Source organism: Triturus cristatus, chromosome 11 (genome assembly GCF_964204655.1).
Source record: "Triturus cristatus chromosome 11, aTriCri1.1, whole genome shotgun sequence".
In the NCBI taxonomy this organism is placed as follows: domain Eukaryota; kingdom Metazoa; phylum Chordata; class Amphibia; order Caudata; family Salamandridae; genus Triturus; species Triturus cristatus.
Window position 1 is genome coordinate 1,140,735,240 of NC_140594.1, and position 25,733 is coordinate 1,140,760,972.

The 25,733-nt window shown below is 45.0% G+C and overlaps 9 non-coding genes across 9 annotated transcripts; all 9 read right to left on the reverse strand.

Annotated features, from left to right (window-relative positions):
• Positions 1-3,097: 3,097 nt before the first annotated feature.
• Positions 3,098-3,169, reverse strand: TRNAG-CCC (transfer RNA glycine (anticodon CCC)). The gene has a single exon. It is a non-coding gene; the product is annotated as a tRNA-Gly (tRNA).
• A 3,126-nt stretch (positions 3,170-6,295) lies between these two features.
• TRNAG-CCC (transfer RNA glycine (anticodon CCC)) lies at positions 6,296-6,367 on the reverse strand. Its single transcript has one exon. It is a non-coding gene; the product is annotated as a tRNA-Gly (tRNA).
• Positions 6,368-11,768: 5,401 nt separating this feature from the next.
• On the reverse strand, positions 11,769-11,840 carry TRNAG-CCC (transfer RNA glycine (anticodon CCC)). Its single transcript has one exon. It is a non-coding gene; the product is annotated as a tRNA-Gly (tRNA).
• A 3,126-nt stretch (positions 11,841-14,966) lies between these two features.
• TRNAG-CCC (transfer RNA glycine (anticodon CCC)) lies at positions 14,967-15,038 on the reverse strand. Its single transcript has one exon. It is a non-coding gene; the product is annotated as a tRNA-Gly (tRNA).
• Positions 15,039-16,565: 1,527 nt separating this feature from the next.
• Positions 16,566-16,637, reverse strand: TRNAG-CCC (transfer RNA glycine (anticodon CCC)). Its single transcript has one exon. It is a non-coding gene; the product is annotated as a tRNA-Gly (tRNA).
• A 3,802-nt stretch (positions 16,638-20,439) lies between these two features.
• Positions 20,440-20,511, reverse strand: TRNAG-CCC (transfer RNA glycine (anticodon CCC)). The gene has a single exon. It is a non-coding gene; the product is annotated as a tRNA-Gly (tRNA).
• Positions 20,512-22,038: 1,527 nt separating this feature from the next.
• TRNAG-CCC (transfer RNA glycine (anticodon CCC)) lies at positions 22,039-22,110 on the reverse strand. The gene has a single exon. It is a non-coding gene; the product is annotated as a tRNA-Gly (tRNA).
• A 1,517-nt stretch (positions 22,111-23,627) lies between these two features.
• On the reverse strand, positions 23,628-23,699 carry TRNAG-CCC (transfer RNA glycine (anticodon CCC)). Its single transcript has one exon. It is a non-coding gene; the product is annotated as a tRNA-Gly (tRNA).
• Positions 23,700-25,215: 1,516 nt separating this feature from the next.
• Positions 25,216-25,287, reverse strand: TRNAG-CCC (transfer RNA glycine (anticodon CCC)). Its single transcript has one exon. It is a non-coding gene; the product is annotated as a tRNA-Gly (tRNA).
• Between the last annotated feature and the right edge of the window lie 446 nt (positions 25,288-25,733).

Here is a 25,733-nt window from a genome sequence, read left to right on the forward strand (position 1 = left end):
CCTAAGCATGCTGCAATGTATGCTGGGTGCAGAAAATCTTCATCTTCTCGTCTCACAGTCAGTCATAACTGAAAGTGCAGACCCTCTTGGGAACTAGCAGTTTTAGGCCTTTACCAAGATAGCAGCTCTCTAACCCTCTACTCTCTCTTTGATCCTAGCGCTAGCATGCTCAGGATTTGATTTTAACTGGGAGCCAGAGATCTACCCGGTGAGGGCGAGGCTTTTGAGCGTTTGGGAGCGTTCGGGACGTGAGGACGTTGGACAGGAAATGTTGCCATCTTGAAATATCCAACCTTCCTGCTGTCATGAGAGGCTCTTTCCATGGACATCTGCCTCTTGGAGTCCTCTCAACTTGCTCTCTGATATAACATTTTGTGAGCTGCAGTTACATCCGATGGCTACAAGGTGGCGCTGCATTCAGGTGAGAGAACAAGTGTGCACAAAATCGTTGGGGACTTTTGCCAGATTCATCGGTGGATCTTGCCTACTTTTATTCACATGCTAGATATTGCCTAGAAATGCTTTTTAATATAGAGATGCTACAGTTAGAATGTCTAGTCGGGGTTCAGCTCGCTTCTGCTGCGCCACTCTGCTCCCTTGTAAAAGTGTTCTCTTTATGCAGAGGAGGAGCTTTCAGCGAAGTGGCGAGGGATTGGTGGGTCTCGCTCCTCATTTGCCTAAGCATGCTGCAATGTATGCTGGGTGCAGAAAATCTTCATCTTCTCGTCTCACAGTCAGTCATAACTGAAAGTGCAGACCCTCTTGGGAACTAGCAGTTTCAGGCCTTTACCAAGATAGCAGCTCTCTAACCCTCTCCTCTCTCTTTGATCCTAGCGCTAGCATGCTCAGGATTTGATTTTAACTGGGAGCCAGAGATCTACCCGGTGAGGGCTTGCCCGGTGTGAGGCTTTTGAGCGTTTGGGAGCGTTCGGGACGTGAGGACATTGGACAGGAAATGTTGCCATCTTGAAATATCCAACCTTCCTGCTGTCGTGAGAGGCTCTTTCCATGGACATCTGCCTCTTGGAGTCCTCTCAACTTGCTCTCTGATATAACATTTTGTGAGCTGCAGTTACATCCGATGGCTACAAGGTGGCGCTGCATTCAGGTGAGAGAACAAGTGTGCACAAAATCGTTGGGGACTTTTGCCAGATTCATCGGTGGATCTTGCCTACTTTTATTCACATGCTAGATATTGCCTAGAAATGCTTTTTAATATAGAGATGCTAGAGTTAGAATGTCTGGTCGGGGTTCAGCCCTTTCATTGTCTACCGCCCGCAACATATTTATTACCAGCACATGTGAGTGGTGACTCTGCTTTTTGGAAAATAGCATCTAATAGGACAATGAATGTCGCAGATGGGGCGATCGAGATGCCTGCCTAAGTATTTCATTTTTTTTTTAATTTAACGTCTGATTAATCTGTTCATGATATTTCCGTTTTGTGACATGTTGCATTAAAACAAATCCTGCTTGGAGAACATATAAAAATTTGCACTGCATTGGCCGGGAATTGAACCCAGGTCAACTGCTTGGGAAGCAGCTATGCTCACCACTATACCACCAACACCCTATGATGTGGGTGCTCTCGGTTCTAAAGATTACAACCCCGAGTTCAATGACTATCTTGCACCAGTTTCAATGGTGCATTTGGTTTAGATACCAACATGAAAAGCAGTAGAAAGTTTCTTGTAGAGGGTAAGGAACTGGGGATTGAAACCAAGGCCAAATCTGTGCAGAAGAGAAGAAATGGAAAGCAGTAGTACAAATAGTGGAAATGAACATATTTAGGCAGCATTGGAAGCAAAGCAGCGAAGAGAAAGAGAGTGCCTTCCATTAAATGCCCAGGAGAATGATAAGAGCAGAACGAAAAGGCAAGAATGACATTCAAAGCATGCCCAGAAAAACGTGTGACGGTGCAACCAGTCATTTATGCTTATAATTGGGTATCTTTACTTTCAAAGTATGGGGTTGATCCTTTGGCGATCACTCTCTTGTATTTCAGCAGAGACAGATAGTTGAGAAGTCTTTTCTCACATAGCTAGCACAAGCCTGCGCTTTTCCTTGCTGGTAGCGTGGAAATGACAGATTGGTCCTCAGAAGAAAAAACAAGAAATATTATAGCAGAGGATGGTTTCGATCCATCGACCTCTGGGTTATGGGCCCAGCACGCTTCCGCTGCGCCCCTCTGCTCCCTTGTAAAAGTGTTCTCTTTATGCAGAGGAGGAGCTTTCAGCGAAGTGGCGAGGGATTGGTGGGTCTCGCTCCTCATTTGCCTAAGCATGCTGCAATGTATGCTGGGTGCAGAAAATCTTCATCTTCTCGTCTCACAGTCAGTCATAACTGAAAGTGCAGACCCTCTTGGGAACTAGCAGTTTCAGGCCTTTACCAAGATAGCAGCTCTCTAACCCTCTCCTCTCTCTTTGATCCTAGCGCTAGCATGCTCAGGATTTGATTTTAACTGGGAGCCAGAGATCTACCCGGTGAGGGCTTGCCCGGTGTGAGGCTTTTGAGCGTTTGGGAGCGTTCGGGACGTGAGGACATTGGACAGGAAATGTTGCCATCTTGAAATATCCAACCTTCCTGCTGTCGTGAGAGGCTCTTTCCATGGACATCTGCCTCTTGGAGTCCTCTCAACTTGCTCTCTGATATAACATTTTGTGAGCTGCAGTTACATCCGATGGCTACAAGGTGGCGCTGCATTCAGGTGAGAGAACAAGTGTGCACAAAATCGTTGGGGACTTTTGCCAGATTCATCGGTGGATCTTGCCTACTTTTATTCACATGCTAGATATTGCCTAGAAATGCTTTTTAATATAGAGATGCTAGAGTTAGAATGTCTGGTCGGGGTTCAGCCCTTTCATTGTCTACCGCCCGCAACATATTTATTACCAGCACATGTGAGTGGTGACTCTGCTTTTTGGAAAATAGCATCTAATAGGACAATGAATGTCGCAGATGGGGCGATCGAGATCCCTGCCTAAGTATTTCATTTTTTTTTTAATTTAACGTCTGATTAATCTGTTCATGATATTTCCGTTTTGTGACATGTTGCATTAAAACAAATCCTGCTTGGAGAACATATAAAAATTTGCACTGCATTGGCCGGGAATTGAACCCGGGTCAACTGCTTGGGAAGCAGCTATGCTCACCACTATACCACCAACGCCCTATGATGTGGGTGCTCTCGGTTCTAAAGATTACAACCCCGAGTTCAATGACTATCTTGCACCAGTTTCAATAGTGCATTTGGTTTAGATACCAACATGAAAAGCAGTAGAAAGTTTCTTGTAGAGGGTAAGGAACTGGGGATTGAAACCAAGGCCAAATCTGTGCAGAAGAGAAGAAATGGAAAGCAGTAGTACAAATAGTGGAAATGAACATATTTAGGCAGCATTGGAAGCAAAGCAGCGAAGAGAAAGAGAGTGCCTTCCATTAAATGCCCAGGAGAATGATAAGAGCAGAACGAAAAGGCAAGAATGACATTCAAAGCATGCCCAGAAAAACGTGTGACGGTGCAACCAGTCATTTATGCTTATAATTGGGTATCTTTACTTTCAAAGTATGGGGTTGATCCTTTGGCGATCACTCTCTTGTATTTCAGCAGAGACAGATAGTTGAGAAGTCTTTTCTCACATAGCTAGCACAAGCCTGCGCTTTTCCTTGCTGGTAGCGTGGAAATGACAGATTGGTCCTCAGAAGAAAAAACAAGAAATATTATAGCAGAGGATGGTTTCGATCCATCGACCTCTGGGTTATGGGCCCAGCACGCTTCCGCTGCGCCACTCTGCTCCCTTGTAAAAGTGTTCTCTTTATGCAGAGGAGGAGCTTTCAGCGAAGTGGCGAGGGATTGGTGGGTCTCGCTCCTCATTTGCCTAAGCATGCTGCAATGTATGCTGGGTGCAGAAAATCTTCATCTTCTCGTCTCACAGTCAGTCATAACTGAAAGTGCAGACCCTCTTGGGAACTAGCAGTTTCAGGCCTTTACCAAGATAGCAGCTCTCTAACCCTCTCCTCTCTCTTTGATCGTAGCGCTAGCATGCTCAGGATTTGATTTTAACTGGGAGCCAGAGATCTACCCGGTGAGGGCTTGCCCGGTGTGAGGCTTTTGAGCGTTTGGGAGCGTTCGGGACGTGAGGACGTTGGACAGGAAATGTTGCCATCTTGAAATATCCAACCTTCCTGCTGTCGTGAGAGGCTCTTTCCATGGACATCTGCCTCTTGGAGTCCTCTCAACTTGCTCTCTGATATAACATTTTGTGAGCTGCAGTTACATCCGATGGCTACAAGATGGCGCTGCATTCAGGTGAGAGAACAAGTGTGCACAAAATCGTTGGGGACTTTTGCCAGATTCATCGGTGGATCTTGCCTACTTTTATTCACATGCTAGATATTGCCTAGAAATGCTTTTTAATATAGAGATGCTAGAGTTAGAATGTCTGGTCGGGGTTCAGCCCTTTCATTGTCTACCGCCCGCAAGATATTTATTACCAGCACATGTGAGTGGTGACTCTGCTTTTTGGAAAATAGCATCTAATAGGACAATGAATGTAGCAGATGGGGCGATCGAGATGCCTGCCTAAGTATTTCATTTTTTTTTTAATTTAACGTCTGATTAATCTGTTCATGATATTTCCGTTTTGTGACATGTTGCATTAAAACAAATCCTGCTTGGAGAACATATAAAAATTTGCACTGCATTGGCCGGGAATCGAACCCGGGTGAACTGCTTGGGAAGCAGCTATGCTCACCACTATACCACCAACACCCTATGATGTGGTTGCTCTCGGTTCTAAATATTACAACCCCGAGTTCAATGACTATCTTGCACCAGTTTGAATGGTGCATTTGGTTTAGATACCAACATGAAAAGCAGTAGAAAGTTTCTTGTAGAGGGTAAGGAACTGGGGATTGAAACCAAGGCCAAATCTGTGCAGAAGAGAAGAAATGGAAAGCAGTAGTACAAATAGTGGAAATGAACATATTTAGGCAGCATTGGAAGCAAAGCAGCGAAGAGAAAGAGAGTGCCTTCCATGAAATGCCCAGGAGAATGATAAGAGCAGAACGAAAAGGCAAGAATGACATTCAAAGCATGCCCAGAAAAACGTGTGACGGTCCCACCAGTCATTTATGCTTATAATTGGGTATCTTTACTTTCAAAGTATGGGGTTGATCCTTTGGCGATCACTCTGTTGTGTTTCAGCAGAGACAGATAGTTGAGAAGTCTTTTCTCACATAGCTAGCACAAGCCTGCGCTTTTCCTTGCTTGTAGCGTGGAAATGACAGATTGGTTCTCAGAAGAAAAAACAAGAAATATTATAGCAGAGGATGGTTTCGATCCATCGACCTCTGGGTTATGGGCCCAGCACGCTTCCGCTGCGCCCCTCTGCTCCCTTGTAAAAGTGTTCTCTTTATGCAGAGGAGGAGCTTTCAGCGAAGTGGCGAGGGATTGGTGGGTCTCGCTCCTCATTTGCCTAAGCATGCTGCAATGTATGCTGGGTGCAGAAAATCTTCATCTTCTCGTCTCACAGTCAGTCATAACTGAAAGTGCAGACCCTCTTGGGAACTAGCAGTTTCAGGCCTTTACCAAGATAGCAGCTCTCTAACCCTCTCCTCTCTCTTTGATCCTAGCGCTAGCATGCTCAGGATTTGATTTTAACTGGGAGCCAGAGATCTACCCGGTGAGGGCTTGCCCGGTGTGAGGCTTTTGAGCGTTTGGGAGCGTTCGGGACGTGAGGACATTGGACAGGAAATGTTGCCATCTTGAAATATCCAACCTTCCTGCTGTCGTGAGAGGCTCTTTCCATGGACATCTGCCTCTTGGAGTCCTCTCAACTTGCTCTCTGATATAACATTTTGTGAGCTGCAGTTACATCCGATGGCTACAAGGTGGCGCTGCATTCAGGTGAGAGAACAAGTGTGCACAAAATCGTTGGGGACTTTTGCCAGATTCATCGGTGGATCTTGCCTACTTTTATTCACATGCTAGATATTGCCTAGAAATGCTTTTTAATATAGAGATGCTAGAGTTAGAATGTCTGGTCGGGGTTCAGCCCTTTCATTGTCTACCGCCCGCAACATATTTATTACCAGCACATGTGAGTGGTGACTCTGCTTTTTGGAAAATAGCATCTAATAGGACAATGAATGTCGCAGATGGGGCGATCGAGATCCCTGCCTAAGTATTTCATTTTTTTTTTAATTTAACGTCTGATTAATCTGTTCATGATATTTCCGTTTTGTGACATGTTGCATTAAAACAAATCCTGCTTGGAGAACATATAAAAATTTGCACTGCATTGGCCGGGAATTGAACCCGGGTCAACTGCTTGGGAAGCAGCTATGCTCACCACTATACCACCAACGCCCTATGATGTGGGTGCTCTCGGTTCTAAAGATTACAACCCCGAGTTCAATGACTATCTTGCACCAGTTTCAATAGTGCATTTGGTTTAGATACCAACATGAAAAGCAGTAGAAAGTTTCTTGTAGAGGGTAAGGAACTGGGGATTGAAACCAAGGCCAAATCTGTGCAGAAGAGAAGAAATGGAAAGCAGTAGTACAAATAGTGGAAATGAACATATTTAGGCAGCATTGGAAGCAAAGCAGCGAAGAGAAAGAGAGTGCCTTCCATTAAATGCCCAGGAGAATGATAAGAGCAGAACGAAAAGGCAAGAATGACATTCAAAGCATGCCCAGAAAAACGTGTGACGGTGCAACCAGTCATTTATGCTTATAATTGGGTATCTTTACTTTCAAAGTATGGGGTTGATCCTTTGGCGATCACTCTCTTGTATTTCAGCAGAGACAGATAGTTGAGAAGTCTTTTCTCACATAGCTAGCACAAGCCTGCGCTTTTCCTTGCTGGTAGCGTGGAAATGACAGATTGGTCCTCAGAAGAAAAAACAAGAAATATTATAGCAGAGGATGGTTTCGATCCATCGACCTCTGGGTTATGGGCCCAGCACGCTTCCGCTGCGCCACTCTGCTCCCTTGTAAAAGTGTTCTCTTTATGCAGAGGAGGAGCTTTCAGCGAAGTGGCGAGGGATTGGTGGGTCTCGCTCCTCATTTGCCTAAGCATGCTGCAATGTATGCTGGGTGCAGAAAATCTTCATCTTCTCGTCTCACAGTCAGTCATAACTGAAAGTGCAGACCCTCTTGGGAACTAGCAGTTTCAGGCCTTTACCAAGATAGCAGCTCTCTAACCCTCTCCTCTCTCTTTGATCGTAGCGCTAGCATGCTCAGGATTTGATTTTAACTGGGAGCCAGAGATCTACCCGGTGAGGGCTTGCCCGGTGTGAGGCTTTTGAGCGTTTGGGAGCGTTCGGGACGTGAGGACGTTGGACAGGAAATGTTGCCATCTTGAAATATCCAACCTTCCTGCTGTCGTGAGAGGCTCTTTCCATGGACATCTGCCTCTTGGAGTCCTCTCAACTTGCTCTCTGATATAACATTTTGTGAGCTGCAGTTACATCCGATGGCTACAAGATGGCGCTGCATTCAGGTGAGAGAACAAGTGTGCACAAAATCGTTGGGGACTTTTGCCAGATTCATCGGTGGATCTTGCCTACTTTTATTCACATGCTAGATATTGCCTAGAAATGCTTTTTAATATAGAGATGCTAGAGTTAGAATGTCTGGTCGGGGTTCAGCCCTTTCATTGTCTACCGCCCGCAAGATATTTATTACCAGCACATGTGAGTGGTGACTCTGCTTTTTGGAAAATAGCATCTAATAGGACAATGAATGTAGCAGATGGGGCGATCGAGATGCCTGCCTAAGTATTTCATTTTTTTTTTAATTTAACGTCTGATTAATCTGTTCATGATATTTCCGTTTTGTGACATGTTGCATTAAAACAAATCCTGCTTGGAGAACATATAAAAATTTGCACTGCATTGGCCGGGAATCGAACCCGGGTGAACTGCTTGGGAAGCAGCTATGCTCACCACTATACCACCAACACCCTATGATGTGGTTGCTCTCGGTTCTAAATATTACAACCCCGAGTTCAATGACTATCTTGCACCAGTTTGAATGGTGCATTTGGTTTAGATACCAACATGAAAAGCAGTAGAAAGTTTCTTGTAGAGGGTAAGGAACTGGGGATTGAAACCAAGGCCAAATCTGTGCAGAAGAGAAGAAATGGAAAGCAGTAGTACAAATAGTGGAAATGAACATATTTAGGCAGCATTGGAAGCAAAGCAGCGAAGAGAAAGAGAGTGCCTTCCATGAAATGCCCAGGAGAATGATAAGAGCAGAACGAAAAGGCAAGAATGACATTCAAAGCATGCCCAGAAAAACGTGTGACGGTCCCACCAGTCATTTATGCTTATAATTGGGTATCTTTACTTTCAAAGTATGGGGTTGATCCTTTGGCGATCACTCTGTTGTGTTTCAGCAGAGACAGATAGTTGAGAAGTCTTTTCTCACATAGCTAGCACAAGCCTGCGCTTTTCCTTGCTTGTAGCGTGGAAATGACAGATTGGTTCTCAGAAGAAAAAACAAGAAATATTATAGCAGAGGATGGTTTCGATCCATCGACCTCTGGGTTATGGGCCCAGCACGCTTCCGCTGCGCCACTCTGCTCCCTTGTAAAAGTGTTCTCTTTATGCAGAGGAGGAGCTTTCAGCGAAGTGGCGAGGGATTGGTGGGTCTCGCTCCTCATTTGCCTAAGCATGCTGCAATGTATGCTGGGTGCAGAAAATCTTCATCTTCTCGTCTCACAGTCAGTCATAACTGAAAGTGCAGACCCTCTTGGGAACTAGCAGTTTTAGGCCTTTACCAAGATAGCAGCTCTCTAACCCTCTACTCTCTCTTTGATCCTAGCGCTAGCATGCTCAGGATTTGATTTTAACTGGGAGCCAGAGATCTACCCGGTGAGGGCGAGGCTTTTGAGCGTTTGGGAGCGTTCGGGACGTGAGGACGTTGGACAGGAAATGTTGCCATCTTGAAATATCCAACCTTCCTGCTGTCATGAGAGGCTCTTTCCATGGACATCTGCCTCTTGGAGTCCTCTCAACTTGCTCTCTGATATAACATTTTGTGAGCTGCAGTTACATCCGATGGCTACAAGGTGGCGCTGCATTCAGGTGAGAGAACAAGTGTGCACAAAATCGTTGGGGACTTTTGCCAGATTCATCGGTGGATCTTGCCTACTTTTATTCACATGCTAGATATTGCCTAGAAATGCTTTTTAATATAGAGATGCTACAGTTAGAATGTCTAGTCGGGGTTCAGCTCGCTTCTGCTGCGCCACTCTGCTCCCTTGTAAAAGTGTTCTCTTTATGCAGAGGAGGAGCTTTCAGCGAAGTGGCGAGGGATTGGTGGGTCTCGCTCCTCATTTGCCTAAGCATGCTGCAATGTATGCTGGGTGCAGAAAATCTTCATCTTCTCGTCTCACAGTCAGTCATAACTGAAAGTGCAGACCCTCTTGGGAACTAGCAGTTTCAGGCCTTTACCAAGATAGCAGCTCTCTAACCCTCTCCTCTCTCTTTGATCCTAGCGCTAGCATGCTCAGGATTTGATTTTAACTGGGAGCCAGAGATCTACCCGGTGAGGGCTTGCCCGGTGTGAGGCTTTTGAGCGTTTGGGAGCGTTCGGGACGTGAGGACATTGGACAGGAAATGTTGCCATCTTGAAATATCCAACCTTCCTGCTGTCGTGAGAGGCTCTTTCCATGGACATCTGCCTCTTGGAGTCCTCTCAACTTGCTCTCTGATATAACATTTTGTGAGCTGCAGTTACATCCGATGGCTACAAGGTGGCGCTGCATTCAGGTGAGAGAACAAGTGTGCACAAAATCGTTGGGGACTTTTGCCAGATTCATCGGTGGATCTTGCCTACTTTTATTCACATGCTAGATATTGCCTAGAAATGCTTTTTAATATAGAGATGCTAGAGTTAGAATGTCTGGTCGGGGTTCAGCCCTTTCATTGTCTACCGCCCGCAACATATTTATTACCAGCACATGTGAGTGGTGACTCTGCTTTTTGGAAAATAGCATCTAATAGGACAATGAATGTCGCAGATGGAGCGATCGAGATGCCTGCCTAAGTATTTCATTTTTTTTTTAATTTAACGTCTGATTAATCTGTTCATGATATTTCCGTTTTGTGACATGTTGCATTAAAACAAATCCTGCTTGGAGAACATATAAAAATTTGCACTGCATTGGCCGGGAATTGAACCCAGGTCAACTGCTTGGGAAGCAGCTATGCTCACCACTATACCACCAACACCCTATGATGTGGGTGCTCTCGGTTCTAAAGATTACAACCCCGAGTTCAATGACTATCTGGCACCAGTTTCAATGGTGCATTTGGTTTAGATACCAACATGAAAAGCAGTAGAAAGTTTCTTGTAGAGGGTAAGGAACTGGGGATTGAAACCAAGGCCAAATCTGTGCAGAAGAGAAGAAATGGAAAGCAGTAGTACAAATAGTGGAAATGAACATATTTAGGCAGCATTGGAAGCAAAGCAGCGAAGAGAAAGAGAGTGCCTTCCATTAAATGCCCAGGAGAATGATAAGAGCAGAACGAAAAGGCAAGAATGACATTCAAAGCATGCCCAGAAAAACGTGTGACGGTGCAACCAGTCATTTATGCTTATAATTGGGTATCTTTACTTTCAAAGTATGGGGTTGATCCTTTGGCGATCACTCTCTTGTATTTCAGCAGAGACAGATAGTTGAGAAGTCTTTTCTCACATAGCTAGCACAAGCCTGCGCTTTTCCTTGCTGGTAGCGTGGAAATGACAGATTGGTCCTCAGAAGAAAAAACAAGAAATATTATAGCAGAGGATGGTTTCGATCCATCGACCTCTGGGTTATGGGCCCAGCACGCTTCCGCTGCGCCCCTCTGCTCCCTTGTAAAAGTGTTCTCTTTATGCAGAGGAGGAGCTTTCAGCGAAGTGGCGAGGGATTGGTGGGTCTCGCTCCTCATTTGCCTAAGCATGCTGCAATGTATGCTGGGTGCAGAAAATCTTCATCTTCTCGTCTCACAGTCAGTCATAACTGAAAGTGCAGACCCTCTTGGGAACTAGCAGTTTCAGGCCTTTACCAAGATAGCAGCTCTCTAACCCTCTCCTCTCTCTTTGATCCTAGCGCTAGCATGCTCAGGATTTGATTTTAACTGGGAGCCAGAGATCTACCCGGTGAGGGCTTGCCCGGTGTGAGGCTTTTGAGCGTTTGGGAGCGTTCGGGACGTGAGGACATTGGACAGGAAATGTTGCCATCTTGAAATATCCAACCTTCCTGCTGTCGTGAGAGGCTCTTTCCATGGACATCTGCCTCTTGGAGTCCTCTCAACTTGCTCTCTGATATAACATTTTGTGAGCTGCAGTTACATCCGATGGCTACAAGGTGGCGCTGCATTCAGGTGAGAGAACAAGTGTGCACAAAATCGTTGGGGACTTTTGCCAGATTCATCGGTGGATCTTGCCTACTTTTATTCACATGCTAGATATTGCCTAGAAATGCTTTTTAATATAGAGATGCTAGAGTTAGAATGTCTGGTCGGGGTTCAGCCCTTTCATTGTCTACCGCCCGCAACATATTTATTACCAGCACATGTGAGTGGTGACTCTGCTTTTTGGAAAATAGCATCTAATAGGACAATGAATGTCGCAGATGGGGCGATCGAGATCCCTGCCTAAGTATTTCATTTTTTTTTTAATTTAACGTCTGATTAATCTGTTCATGATATTTCCGTTTTGTGACATGTTGCATTAAAACAAATCCTGCTTGGAGAACATATAAAAATTTGCACTGCATTGGCCGGGAATTGAACCCGGGTCAACTGCTTGGGAAGCAGCTATGCTCACCACTATACCACCAACGCCCTATGATGTGGGTGCTCTCGGTTCTAAAGATTACAACCCCGAGTTCAATGACTATCTTGCACCAGTTTCAATAGTGCATTTGGTTTAGATACCAACATGAAAAGCAGTAGAAAGTTTCTTGTAGAGGGTAAGGAACTGGGGATTGAAACCAAGGCCAAATCTGTGCAGAAGAGAAGAAATGGAAAGCAGTAGTACAAATAGTGGAAATGAACATATTTAGGCAGCATTGGAAGCAAAGCAGCGAAGAGAAAGAGAGTGCCTTCCATTAAATGCCCAGGAGAATGATAAGAGCAGAACGAAAAGGCAAGAATGACATTCAAAGCATGCCCAGAAAAACGTGTGACGGTGCAACCAGTCATTTATGCTTATAATTGGGTATCTTTACTTTCAAAGTATGGGGTTGATCCTTTGGCGATCACTCTCTTGTATTTCAGCAGAGACAGATAGTTGAGAAGTCTTTTCTCACATAGCTAGCACAAGCCTGCGCTTTTCCTTGCTGGTAGCGTGGAAATGACAGATTGGTCCTCAGAAGAAAAAACAAGAAATATTATAGCAGAGGATGGTTTCGATCCATCGACCTCTGGGTTATGGGCCCAGCACGCTTCCGCTGCGCCACTCTGCTCCCTTGTAAAAGTGTTCTCTTTATGCAGAGGAGGAGCTTTCAGCGAAGTGGCGAGGGATTGGTGGGTCTCGCTCCTCATTTGCCTAAGCATGCTGCAATGTATGCTGGGTGCAGAAAATCTTCATCTTCTCGTCTCACAGTCAGTCATAACTGAAAGTGCAGACCCTCTTGGGAACTAGCAGTTTCAGGCCTTTACCAAGATAGCAGCTCTCTAACCCTCTCCTCTCTCTTTGATCGTAGCGCTAGCATGCTCAGGATTTGATTTTAACTGGGAGCCAGAGATCTACCCGGTGAGGGCTTGCCCGGTGTGAGGCTTTTGAGCGTTTGGGAGCGTTCGGGACGTGAGGACGTTGGACAGGAAATGTTGCCATCTTGAAATATCCAACCTTCCTGCTGTCGTGAGAGGCTCTTTCCATGGACATCTGCCTCTTGGAGTCCTCTCAACTTGCTCTCTGATATAACATTTTGTGAGCTGCAGTTACATCCGATGGCTACAAGATGGCGCTGCATTCAGGTGAGAGAACAAGTGTGCACAAAATCGTTGGGGACTTTTGCCAGATTCATCGGTGGATCTTGCCTACTTTTATTCACATGCTAGATATTGCCTAGAAATGCTTTTTAATATAGAGATGCTAGAGTTAGAATGTCTGGTCGGGGTTCAGCCCTTTCATTGTCTACCGCCCGCAAGATATTTATTACCAGCACATGTGAGTGGTGACTCTGCTTTTTGGAAAATAGCATCTAATAGGACAATGAATGTAGCAGATGGGGCGATCGAGATGCCTGCCTAAGTATTTCATTTTTTTTTTAATTTAACGTCTGATTAATCTGTTCATGATATTTCCGTTTTGTGACATGTTGCATTAAAACAAATCCTGCTTGGAGAACATATAAAAATTTGCACTGCATTGGCCGGGAATCGAACCCGGGTGAACTGCTTGGGAAGCAGCTATGCTCACCACTATACCACCAACACCCTATGATGTGGTTGCTCTCGGTTCTAAATATTACAACCCCGAGTTCAATGACTATCTTGCACCAGTTTGAATGGTGCATTTGGTTTAGATACCAACATGAAAAGCAGTAGAAAGTTTCTTGTAGAGGGTAAGGAACTGGGGATTGAAACCAAGGCCAAATCTGTGCAGAAGAGAAGAAATGGAAAGCAGTAGTACAAATAGTGGAAATGAACATATTTAGGCAGCATTGGAAGCAAAGCAGCGAAGAGAAAGAGAGTGCCTTCCATTAAATGCCCAGGAGAATGATAAGAGCAGAACGAAAAGGCAAGAATGACATTCAAAGCATGCCCAGAAAAACGTGTGACGGTGCAACCAGTCATTTATGCTTATAATTGGGTATCTTTACTTTCAAAGTATGGGGTTGATCCTTTGGCGATCACTCTCTTGTATTTCAGCAGAGACAGATAGTTGAGAAGTCTTTTCTCACATAGCTAGCACAAGCCTGCGCTTTTCCTTGCTGGTAGCGTGGAAATGACAGATTGGTCCTCAGAAGAAAAAACAAGAAATATTATAGCAGAGGATGGTTTCGATCCATCGACCTCTGGGTTATGGGCCCAGCACGCTTCCGCTGCGCCACTCTGCTCCCTTGTAAAAGTGTTCTCTTTATGCAGAGGAGGAGCTTTCAGCGAAGTGGCGAGGGATTGGTGGGTCTCGCTCCTCATTTGCCTAAGCATGCTGCAATGTATGCTGGGTGCAGAAAATCTTCATCTTCTCGTCTCACAGTCAGTCATAACTGAAAGTGCAGACCCTCTTGGGAACTAGCAGTTTCAGGCCTTTACCAAGATAGCAGCTCTCTAACCCTCTCCTCTCTCTTTGATCGTAGCGCTAGCATGCTCAGGATTTGATTTTAACTGGGAGCCAGAGATCTACCCGGTGAGGGCTTGCCCGGTGTGAGGCTTTTGAGCGTTTGGGAGCGTTCGGGACGTGAGGACGTTGGACAGGAAATGTTGCCATCTTGAAATATCCAACCTTCCTGCTGTCGTGAGAGGCTCTTTCCATGGACATCTGCCTCTTGGAGTCCTCTCAACTTGCTCTCTGATATAACATTTTGTGAGCTGCAGTTACATCCGATGGCTACAAGATGGCGCTGCATTCAGGTGAGAGAACAAGTGTGCACAAAATCGTTGGGGACTTTTGCCAGATTCATCGGTGGATCTTGCCTACTTTTATTCACATGCTAGATATTGCCTAGAAATGCTTTTTAATATAGAGATGCTAGAGTTAGAATGTCTGGTCGGGGTTCAGCCCTTTCATTGTCTACCGCCCGCAAGATATTTATTACCAGCACATGTGAGTGGTGACTCTGCTTTTTGGAAAATAGCATCTAATAGGACAATGAATGTAGCAGATGGGGCGATCGAGATGCCTGCCTAAGTATTTCATTTTTTTTTTAATTTAACGTCTGATTAATCTGTTCATGATATTTCCGTTTTGTGACATGTTGCATTAAAACAAATCCTGCTTGGAGAACATATAAAAATTTGCACTGCATTGGCCGGGAATCGAACCCGGGTGAACTGCTTGGGAAGCAGCTATGCTCACCACTATACCACCAACGCCCTATGATGTGGTTGCTCTCGGTTCTAAATATTACAACCCCGAGTTCAATGACTATCTTGCACCAGTTTCAATGGTGCATTTGGTTTAGATACCAACATGAAAAGCAGTAGAAAGTTTCTTGTAGAGGGTAAGGAACTGGGGATTGAAACCAAGGCCAAATCTGTGCAGAAGAGAAGAAATGGAAAGCAGTAGTACAAATAGTGGAAATGAACAAATTTAGGCAGCTTTGGAAGCAAAGCAGCGAAGAGAAAGAGAGTGCCTTCCATGAAATGCCCAGGAGAATGATAAGAGCAGAACGAAAAGGCAAGAATGACATTCAAAGCATGCCCAGAAAAACGTGTGACGGTCCCACCAGTCATTTATGCTTATAATTGGGTATCTTTACTTTCAAAGTATGGGGTTGATCCTTTGGCGATCACTCTCTTGTATTTCAGCAGAGACAGATAGTTGAGAAGTCTTTTCTCACATAGCTAGCACAAGCCTGCGCTTTTCCTTGCTGGTAGCGTGGAAATGACAGATTGGTCCTCAGAAGAAAAAACAAGAAATATTATAGCAGAGGATGGTTTTGATCCATCGACCTCTGGGTTATGGGCCCAGCACGCTTCCGCTGCGCCACTCTGCTCCCTTGTAAAAGTGTTCTCTTTATGCAGAGGAGGAGCTTTCAGCGAAGTGGCGAGGGATTGGTGGGTCTCGCTCCTCATTTGCCTAAGCATGCTGCAATGTATGCTGGGTGCAGAAAATCTTCATCTTCTCGTCTCACAGTTAGTCATAACTGAAAGTGCAGACCCTCTTGGGAACTAGCAGTTTCAGGCCTTTACCAAGATAGCAGCTCTCTAACCCTCTCCTCTCTCTTTGATCCTAGCGCTAGCATGCTCAGGATTTGATTTTAACTGGGAGCCAGAGATCTACCCGGTGAGGGCTTGCCCGGTGTGAGGCTTTTGAGCGTTTGGGAGCGTTCGGGACGTGAGGACATTGGACAGGAAATGTTGCCATCTTGAAATATCCAACCTTCCTGCTGTCGTGAGAGGCTCTTTCCATGGACATCTTCCTCTTGGAGTCCTCTCAACTTGCTCTCTGATATAACATTTTGTGAGCTGCAGTTACATCCGATGGCTACAAGGTGGCGCTGCATTCAGGTGAGAGAACAAGTGTGCACAAAATCGTTGGGGACTTTTGCCAGATTCATCGGTGGATCTTGCCTACTTTTATTCACATGCTAGATATTGCCTAGAAATGCTTTTTAATATAGAGATGCTAGAGTTAGAATGTCTGGTCGGGGTTCAGCCCTTTCATTGTCTACCGCCCGCAACATATTTATTACCAGCACATGTGAGTTGTGACTCTGCTTTTTGGAAAATAGCATCTAATAGGACAATGAATGTAGCAGATGGGGCGATCGAGATGCCTGCCTAATTATTTCATTTTTTTTTTAATTTAACGTCTGATTAATCTGTTCATGATATTTCCGTTTTGTGACATGTTGCATTAAAACAAATCCTGCTTGGAGAACATATAAAAATTTGCACTGCATTGGCCGGGAATCGAACCCGGGTCAACTGCTTGGGAAGCAGCTATGCTCACCACTATACCACCAACGCCCTATGATGTGGTTGCTCTCGGTTCTAAAGATTACAACCCCGAGTTCAATGACTATCTTGCACCAGTTTCAATGGTGCATTTGGTTTAGATACCAACATGAAAAGCAGTAGAAAGTTTCTTGTAGAGGGTAAGGAACTGGGGATTGAAACCAAGGCCAAATCTGTGCAGAAGAGAAGAAATGGAAAGCAGTAGTACAAATAGTGGAAATGAACATATTTAGGCAGCATTGGAAGCAAAGCAGCGAAGAGAAAGAGAGTGCCTTCCATGAAATGCCCAGGAGAATGATAAGAGCAGAACGAAAAGGCAAGAATGACATTCAAAGCATGCCCAGAAAAACGTGTGACGGTCCCACCAGTCATTTATGCTTATAATTGGGTATCTTTACTTTCAAAGTATGGGGTTGATCCTTTGGCGATCACTCTGTTGTGTTTCAGCAGAGACAGATAGTTGAGAAGTCTTTTCTCACATAGCTAGCACAAGCCTGCGCTTTTCCTTGCTTGTAGCGTGGAAATGACAGATTGGTTCTCAGAAGAAAAAACAAGAAATATTATAGCAGAGGATGGTTTCGATCCATCGACCTCTGGGTTATGGGCCCAGCACGCTTCCGCTGCGCCACTCTGCTCCCTTGTAAAAGTGTTCTCTTTATGCAGAGGAGGAGCTTTCAGCGAAGTGGCGAGGGATTGGTGGGTCTCGCTCCTCATTTGCCTAAGCATGCTGCAATGTATGCTGGGTGCAGAAAATCTTCATCTTCTCGTCTCACAGTCAGTCATAACTGAAAGTGCAGACCCTCTTGGGAACTAGCAGTTTTAGGCCTTTACCAAGATAGCAGCTCTCTAACCCTCTACTCTCTCTTTGATCCTAGCGCTAGCATGCTCAGGATTTGATTTTAACTGGGAGCCAGAGATCTACCCGGTGAGGGCGAGGCTTTTGAGCGTTTGGGAGCGTTCGGGACGTGAGGACGTTGGACAGGAAATGTTGCCATCTTGAAATATCCAACCTTCCTGCTGTCATGAGAGGCTCTTTCCATGGACATCTGCCTCTTGGAGTCCTCTCAACTTGCTCTCTGATATAACATTTTGTGAGCTGCAGTTACATCCGATGGCTACAAGGTGGCGCTGCATTCAGGTGAGAGAACAAGTGTGCACAAAATCGTTGGGGACTTTTGCCAGATTCATCGGTGGATCTTGCCTACTTTTATTCACATGCTAGATATTGCCTAGAAATGCTTTTTAATATAGAGATGCTACAGTTAGAATGTCTAGTCGGGGTTCAGCTCGCTTCCGCTGCGCCACTCTGCTCCCTTGTAAAAGTGTTCTCTTTATGCAGAGGAGGAGCTTTCAGCGAAGTGGCGAGGGATTGGTGGGTCTCGCTCCTCATTTGCCTAAGCATGCTGCAATGTATGCTGGGTGCAGAAAATCTTCATCTTCTCGTCTCACAGTCAGTCATAACTGAAAGTGCAGACCCTCTTGGGAACTAGCAGTTTCAGGCCTTTACCAAGATAGCAGCTCTCTAACCCTCTCCTCTCTCTTTGATCCTAGCGCTAGCATGCTCAGGATTTGATTTTAACTGGGAGCCAGAGATCTACCCGGTGAGGGCTTGCCCGGTGTGAGGCTTTTGAGCGTTTGGGAGCGTTCGGGACGTGAGGACATTGGACAGGAAATGTTGCCATCTTGAAATATCCAACCTTCCTGCTGTCGTGAGAGGCTCTTTCCATGGACATCTGCCTCTTGGAGTCCTCTCAACTTGCTCTCTGATATAACATTTTGTGAGCTGCAGTTACATCCGATGGCTACAAGGTGGCGCTGCATTCAGGTGAGAGAACAAGTGTGCACAAAATCGTTGGGGACTTTTGCCAGATTCATCGGTGGATCTTGCCTACTTTTATTCACATGCTAGATATTGCCTAGAAATGCTTTTTAATATAGAGATGCTAGAGTTAGAATGTCTGGTCGGGGTTCAGCCCTTTCATTGTCTACCGCCCGCAACATATTTATTACCAGCACATGTGAGTGGTGACTCTGCTTTTTGGAAAATAGCATCTAATAGGACAATGAATGTCGCAGATGGGGCGATCGAGATGCCTGCCTAAGTATTTCATTTTTTTTTTAATTTAACGTCTGATTAATCTGTTCATGATATTTCCGTTTTGTGACATGTTGCATTAAAACAAATCCTGCTTGGAGAACATATAAAAATTTGCACTGCATTGGCCGGGAATTGAACCCAGGTCAACTGCTTGGGAAGCAGCTATGCTCACCACTATACCACCAACACCCTATGATGTGGGTGCTCTCGGTTCTAAAGATTACAACCCCGAGTTCAATGACTATCTTGCACCAGTTTCAATGGTGCATTTGGTTTAGATACCAACATGAAAAGCAGTAGAAAGTTTCTTGTAGAGGGTAAGGAACTGGGGATTGAAACCAAGGCCAAATCTGTGCAGAAGAGAAGAAATGGAAAGCAGTAGTACAAATAGTGGAAATGAACATATTTAGGCAGCATTGGAAGCAAAGCAGCGAAGAGAAAGAGAGTGCCTTCCATTAAATGCCCAGGAGAATGATAAGAGCAGAACGAAAAGGCAAGAATGACATTCAAAGCATGCCCAGAAAAACGTGTGACGGTGCAACCAGTCATTTATGCTTATAATTGGGTATCTTTACTTTCAAAGTATGGGGTTGATCCTTTGGCGATCACTCTCTTGTATTTCAGCAGAGACAGATAGTTGAGAAGTCTTTTCTCACATAGCTAGCACAAGCCTGCGCTTTTCCTTGCTGGTAGCGTGGAAATGACAGATTGGTCCTCAGAAGAAAAAACAAGAAATATTATAGCAGAGGATGGTTTCGATCCATCGACCTCTGGGTTATGGGCCCAGCACGCTTCCGCTGCGCCCCTCTGCTCCCTTGTAAAAGTGTTCTCTTTATGCAGAGGAGGAGCTTTCAGCGAAGTGGAGAGGGATTGGTGGGTCTCGCTCCTCATTTGCCTAAGCATGCTGCAATGTATGCTGGGTGCAGAAAATCTTCATCTTCTCGTCTCACAGTCAGTCATAACTGAAAGTGCAGACCCTCTTGGGAACTAGCAGTTTCAGGCCTTTACCAAGATAGCAGCTCTCTAACCCTCTCCTCTCTCTTTGATCCTAGCGCTAGCATGCTCAGGATTTGATTTTAACTGGGAGCCAGAGATCTACCCGGTGAGGGCTTGCCCGGTGTGAGGCTTTTGAGCGTTTGGGAGCGTTCGGGACGTGAGGACATTGGACAGGAAATGTTGCCATCTTGAAATATCCAACCTTCCTGCTGTCGTGAGAGGCTCTTTCCATGGACATCTGCCTCTTGGAGTCCTCTCAACTTGCTCTCTGATATAACATTTTGTGAGCTGCAGTTACATCCGATGGCTACAAGGTGGCGCTGCATTCAGGTGAGAGAACAAGTGTGCACAAAATCGTTGGGGACTTTTGCCAGATTCATCGGTGGATCTTGCCTACTTTTATTCACATGCTAGATATTGCCTAGAAATGCTTTTTAATATAGAGATGCTAGAGTTAGAATGTCTGGTCGGGGTTCAGCCCTTTCATTGTCTACCGCCCGCAACATATTTATTACCAGCACATGTGAGTGGTGACTCTGCTTTTTGGAAAATAGCATCTAATAGGACAATGAATGTCGCAGATGGGGCGATCGAGATGCCTGCCTAAGTATTTCATTTTTTTTTTAATTTAACGTCTGATTAATCTGTTCATGATATTTCCGTTTTGTGACATGTTGCATTAAAACAAATCCTGCTTGGAGAACATATAAAAATTTGCACTGCATTGGCCGGGAATTGAACCCGGGTCAACTGCTTGGGAAGCAGCTATGCTCACCACTATACCACCAACGCCCTATGATGTGGGTGCTCTCGGTTCTAAAGATTACAACCCCGAGTTCAATGACTATCTTGCACCAGTTTCAATAGTGCATTTGGTTTAGATACCAACATGAAAAGCAGTAGAAAGTTTCTTGTAGAGGGTAAGGAACTGGGGATTGAAACCAAGGCCAAATCTGTGCAGAAGAGAAGAAATGGAAAGCAGTAGTACAAATAGTGGAAATGAACATATTTAGGCAGCATTGGAAGCAAAGCAGCGAAGAGAAAGAGAGTGCCTTCCATTAAATGCCCAGGAGAATGATAAGAGCAGAACGAAAAGGCAAGAATGACATTCAAAGCATGCCCAGAAAAACGTGTGACGGTGCAACCAGTCATTTATGCTTATAATTGGGTATCTTTACTTTCAAAGTATGGGGTTGATCCTTTGGCGATCACTCTCTTGTATTTCAGCAGAGACAGATAGTTGAGAAGTCTTTTCTCACATAGCTAGCACAAGCCTGCGCTTTTCCTTGCTGGTAGCGTGGAAATGACAGATTGGTCCTCAGAAGAAAAAACAAGAAATATTATAGCAGAGGATGGTTTCGATCCATCGACCTCTGGGTTATGGGCCCAGCACGCTTCCGCTGCGCCACTCTGCTCCCTTGTAAAAGTGTTCTCTTTATGCAGAGGAGGAGCTTTCAGCGAAGTGGCGAGGGATTGGTGGGTCTCGCTCCTCATTTGCCTAAGCATGCTGCAATGTATGCTGGGTGCAGAAAATCTTCATCTTCTCGTCTCACAGTCAGTCATAACTGAAAGTGCAGACCCTCTTGGGAACTAGCAGTTTCAGGCCTTTACCAAGATAGCAGCTCTCTAACCCTCTCCTCTCTCTTTGATCGTAGCGCTAGCATGCTCAGGATTTGATTTTAACTGGGAGCCAGAGATCTACCCGGTGAGGGCTTGCCCGGTGTGAGGCTTTTGAGCGTTTGGGAGCGTTCGGGACGTGAGGACGTTGGACAGGAAATGTTGCCATCTTGAAATATCCAACCTTCCTGCTGTCGTGAGAGGCTCTTTCCATGGACATCTGCCTCTTGGAGTCCTCTCAACTTGCTCTCTGATATAACATTTTGTGAGCTGCAGTTACATCCGATGGCTACAAGATGGCGCTGCATTCAGGTGAGAGAACAAGTGTGCACAAAATCGTTGGGGACTTTTGCCAGATTCATCGGTGGATCTTGCCTACTTTTATTCACATGCTAGATATTGCCTAGAAATGCTTTTTAATATAGAGATGCTAGAGTTAGAATGTCTGGTCGGGGTTCAGCCCTTTCATTGTCTACCGCCCGCAAGATATTTATTACCAGCACATGTGAGTGGTGACTCTGCTTTTTGGAAAATAGCATCTAATAGGACAATGAATGTAGCAGATGGGGCGATCGAGATGCCTGCCTAAGTATTTCATTTTTTTTTTAATTTAACGTCTGATTAATCTGTTCATGATATTTCCGTTTTGTGACATGTTGCATTAAAACAAATCCTGCTTGGAGAACATATAAAAATTTGCACTGCATTGGCCGGGAATCGAACCCGGGTGAACTGCTTGGGAAGCAGCTATGCTCACCACTATACCACCAACGCCCTATGATGTGGTTGCTCTCGGTTCTAAATATTACAACCCCGAGTTCAATGACTATCTTGCACCAGTTTGAATGGTGCATTTGGTTTAGATACCAACATGAAAAGCAGTAGAAAGTTTCTTGTAGAGGGTAAGGAACTGGGGATTGAAACCAAGGCCAAATCTGTGCAGAAGAGAAGAAATGGAAAGCAGTAGTACAAATAGTGGAAATGAACAAATTTAGGCAGCTTTGGAAGCAAAGCAGCGAAGAGAAAGAGAGTGCCTTCCATGAAATGCCCAGGAGAATGATAAGAGCAGAACGAAAAGGCAAGAATGACATTCAAAGCATGCCCAGAAAAACGTGTGACGGTCCCACCAGTCATTTATGCTTATAATTGGGTATCTTTACTTTCAAAGTATGGGGTTGATCCTTTGGCGATCACTCTCTTGTATTTCAGCAGAGACAGATAGTTGAGAAGTCTTTTCTCACATAGCTAGCACAAGCCTGCGCTTTTCCTTGCTGGTAGCGTGGAAATGACAGATTGGTCCTCAGAAGAAAAAACAAGAAATATTATAGCAGAGGATGGTTTCGATCCATCGACCTCTGGGTTATGGGCCCAGCACGCTTCCGCTGCGCCACTCTGCTCCCTTGTAAAAGTGTTCTCTTTATGCAGAGGAGGAGCTTTCAGCGAAGTGGCGAGGGATTGGTGGGTCTCGCTCCTCATTTGCCTAAGCATGCTGCAATGTATGCTGGGTGCAGAAAATCTTCATCTTCTCGTCTCACAGTTAGTCATAACTGAAAGTGCAGACCCTCTTGGGAACTAGCAGTTTCAGGCCTTTACCAAGATAGCAGCTCTCTAACCCTCTCCTCTCTCTTTGATCCTAGCGCTAGCATGCTCAGGATTTGATTTTAACTGGGAGCCAGAGATCTACCCGGTGAGGGCTTGCCCGGTGTGAGGCTTTTGAGCGTTCGGGACGTGAGGACATTGGACAGGAAATGTTGCCATCTTGAAATATCCAACCTTCCTGCTGTCGTGAGAGGCTCTTTCCATGGACATCTTCCTCTTGGAGTCCTCTCAACTTGCTCTCTGATATAACATTTTGTGAGCTGCAGTTACATCCGATGGCTACAAGGTGGCGCTGCATTCAGGTGAGAGAACAAGTGTGCACAAAATCGTTGGGGACTTTTGCCAGATTCATCGGTGGATCTTGCCTACTTTTATTCACATGCTAGATATTGCCTAGAAATGCTTTTTAATATAGAGATGCTAGAGTTAGAATGTCTGGTCGGGGTTCAGCCCTTTCATTGTCTACCGCCCGCAACATATTTATTACCAGCACATGTGAGTTGTGACTCTGCTTTTTGGAAAATAGCATCTAATAGGACAATGAATGTAGCAGATGGGGCGATCGAGATGCCTGCCTAATTATTTCATTTTTTTTTTAATTTAACGTCTGATTAATCTGTTCATGATATTTCCGTTTTGTGACATGTTGCATTAAAACAAATCCTGCTTGGAGAACATATAAAAATTTGCACTGCATTGGCCGGGAATCGAACCCGGGTCAACTGCTTGGGAAGCAGCTATGCTCACCACTATACCACCAACGCCCTATGATGTGGTTGCTCTCGGTTCTAAAGATTACAACCCCGAGTTCAATGACTATCTTGCACCAGTTTCAATGGTGCATTTGGTTTAGATACCAACATGAAAAGCAGTAGAAAGTTTCTTGTAGAGGGTAAGGAACTGGGGATTGAAACCAAGGCCAAATCTGTGCAGAAGAGAAGAAATGGAAAGCAGTAGTACAAATAGTGGAAATGAACATATTTAGGCAGCATTGGAAGCAAAGCAGCGAAGAGAAAGAGAGTGCCTTCCATGAAATGCCCAGGAGAATGATAAGAGCAGAACGAAAAGGCAAGAATGACATTCAAAGCATGCCCAGAAAAACGTGTGACGGTCCCACCAGTCATTTATGCTTATAATTGGGTATCTTTACTTTCAAAGTATGGGGTTGATCCTTTGGCGATCACTCTCTTGTATTTCAGCAGAGACAGATAGTTGAGAAGTCTTTTCTCACATAGCTAGCAAAAGCCTGCGCTTTTCCTTGCTTTTAGCGTGGAAATGACAGATTGGTTCTCAGAAGAAAAAACAAGAAATATTATAGCAGAGGATGGTTTCGATCCATCGACCTCTGGGTTATGGGCCCAGCACGCTTCCGCTGCGCCACTCTGCTCCCTTGTAAAAGTGTTCTCTTTATGCAGAGGAGGAGCTTTCAGCGAAGTGGCGAGGGATTGGTGGGTCTCGCTCCTCATTTGCCTAAGCATGCTGCAATGTATGCTGGGTGCAGAAAATCTTCATCTTCTCGTCTCACAGTCAGTCATAACTGAAAGTGCAGACCCTCTTGGGAACTAGCAGTTTCAGGCCTTTACCAAGATAGCAGCTCTCTAACCCTCTCCTCTCTCTTTGATCCTAGCGCTAGCATGCTCAGGATTTGATTTTAACTGGGAGCCAGAGATCTACCCGGTGAGGGCGAGGCTTTTGAGCGTTTGGGAGCGTTCGGGACGTGAGGACATTGGACAGGAAATGTTGCCATCTTGAAATATCCAACCTTCCTGCTGTCGTGAGAGGCTCTTTCCATGGACATCTGCCTCTTGGAGTCCTCTCAACTTGCTCTCTGATATAACATTTTGTGAGCTGCAGTTACATCCGATGGCTACAAGGTGGCGCTGCATTCAGGTGAGAGAACAAGTGTGCACAAAATCGTTGGGGACTTTTGCCAGATTCATCGGTGGATCTTGCCTACTTTTATTCACATGCTAGATATTGCCTAGAAATGCTTTTTAATATAGAGATGCTAGAGTTAGAATGTCTGGTCGGGGTTCAGCCCTTTCATTGTCTACCGCCCGCAACATATTTATTACCAGCACATGTGAGTGGTGACTCTGCTTTTTGGAAAATAGCATCTAATAGGACAATGAATGTAGCAGATGGGGCGATCGAGATGCCTGCCTAAGTATTTCATTTTTTTTTAAATTTAACGTCTGATTAATCTGTTCATGATATTTCCGTTTTGTGACATGTTGCATTATAACAAATCCTGCTTGGAGAACATATAAAAATTTGCACTGCATTGGCCGGGAATCGAACCCGGGTCAACTGCTTGGGAAGCAGCTATGCTCACCACTATACCACCAACGCCCTATGATGTGGGTGCTCTCGGTTCTAAAGATTACAACCCCGAGTTCAATGACTATCTTGCACCAGTTTCAATGGTGCATTTGGTTTAGATACCAACATGAAAAGCAGTAGAAAGTTTCTTGTAGAGGGTAAGGAACTGGGAATTGAAACCAAGGCCAAATCTGTGCAGAAGAGAAGAAATGGAAAGCAGTAGTACAAATAGTGGAAATGAACATATTTAGGCAGCATTGGAAGCAAAGCAGCGAAGAGAAAGAGAGTGCCTTCCATGAAATGCCCAGGAGAATGATAAGAGCAGAACGAAAAGGCAAGAATGACATTCAAAGCATGCCCAGAAAAACGTGTGACGGTCCCACCAGTCATTTATGCTTATAATTGGGTATCTTTACTTTCAAAGTATGGGGTTGATCCTTTGGCGATCACTCTGTTGTGTTTCAGCAGAGACAGAT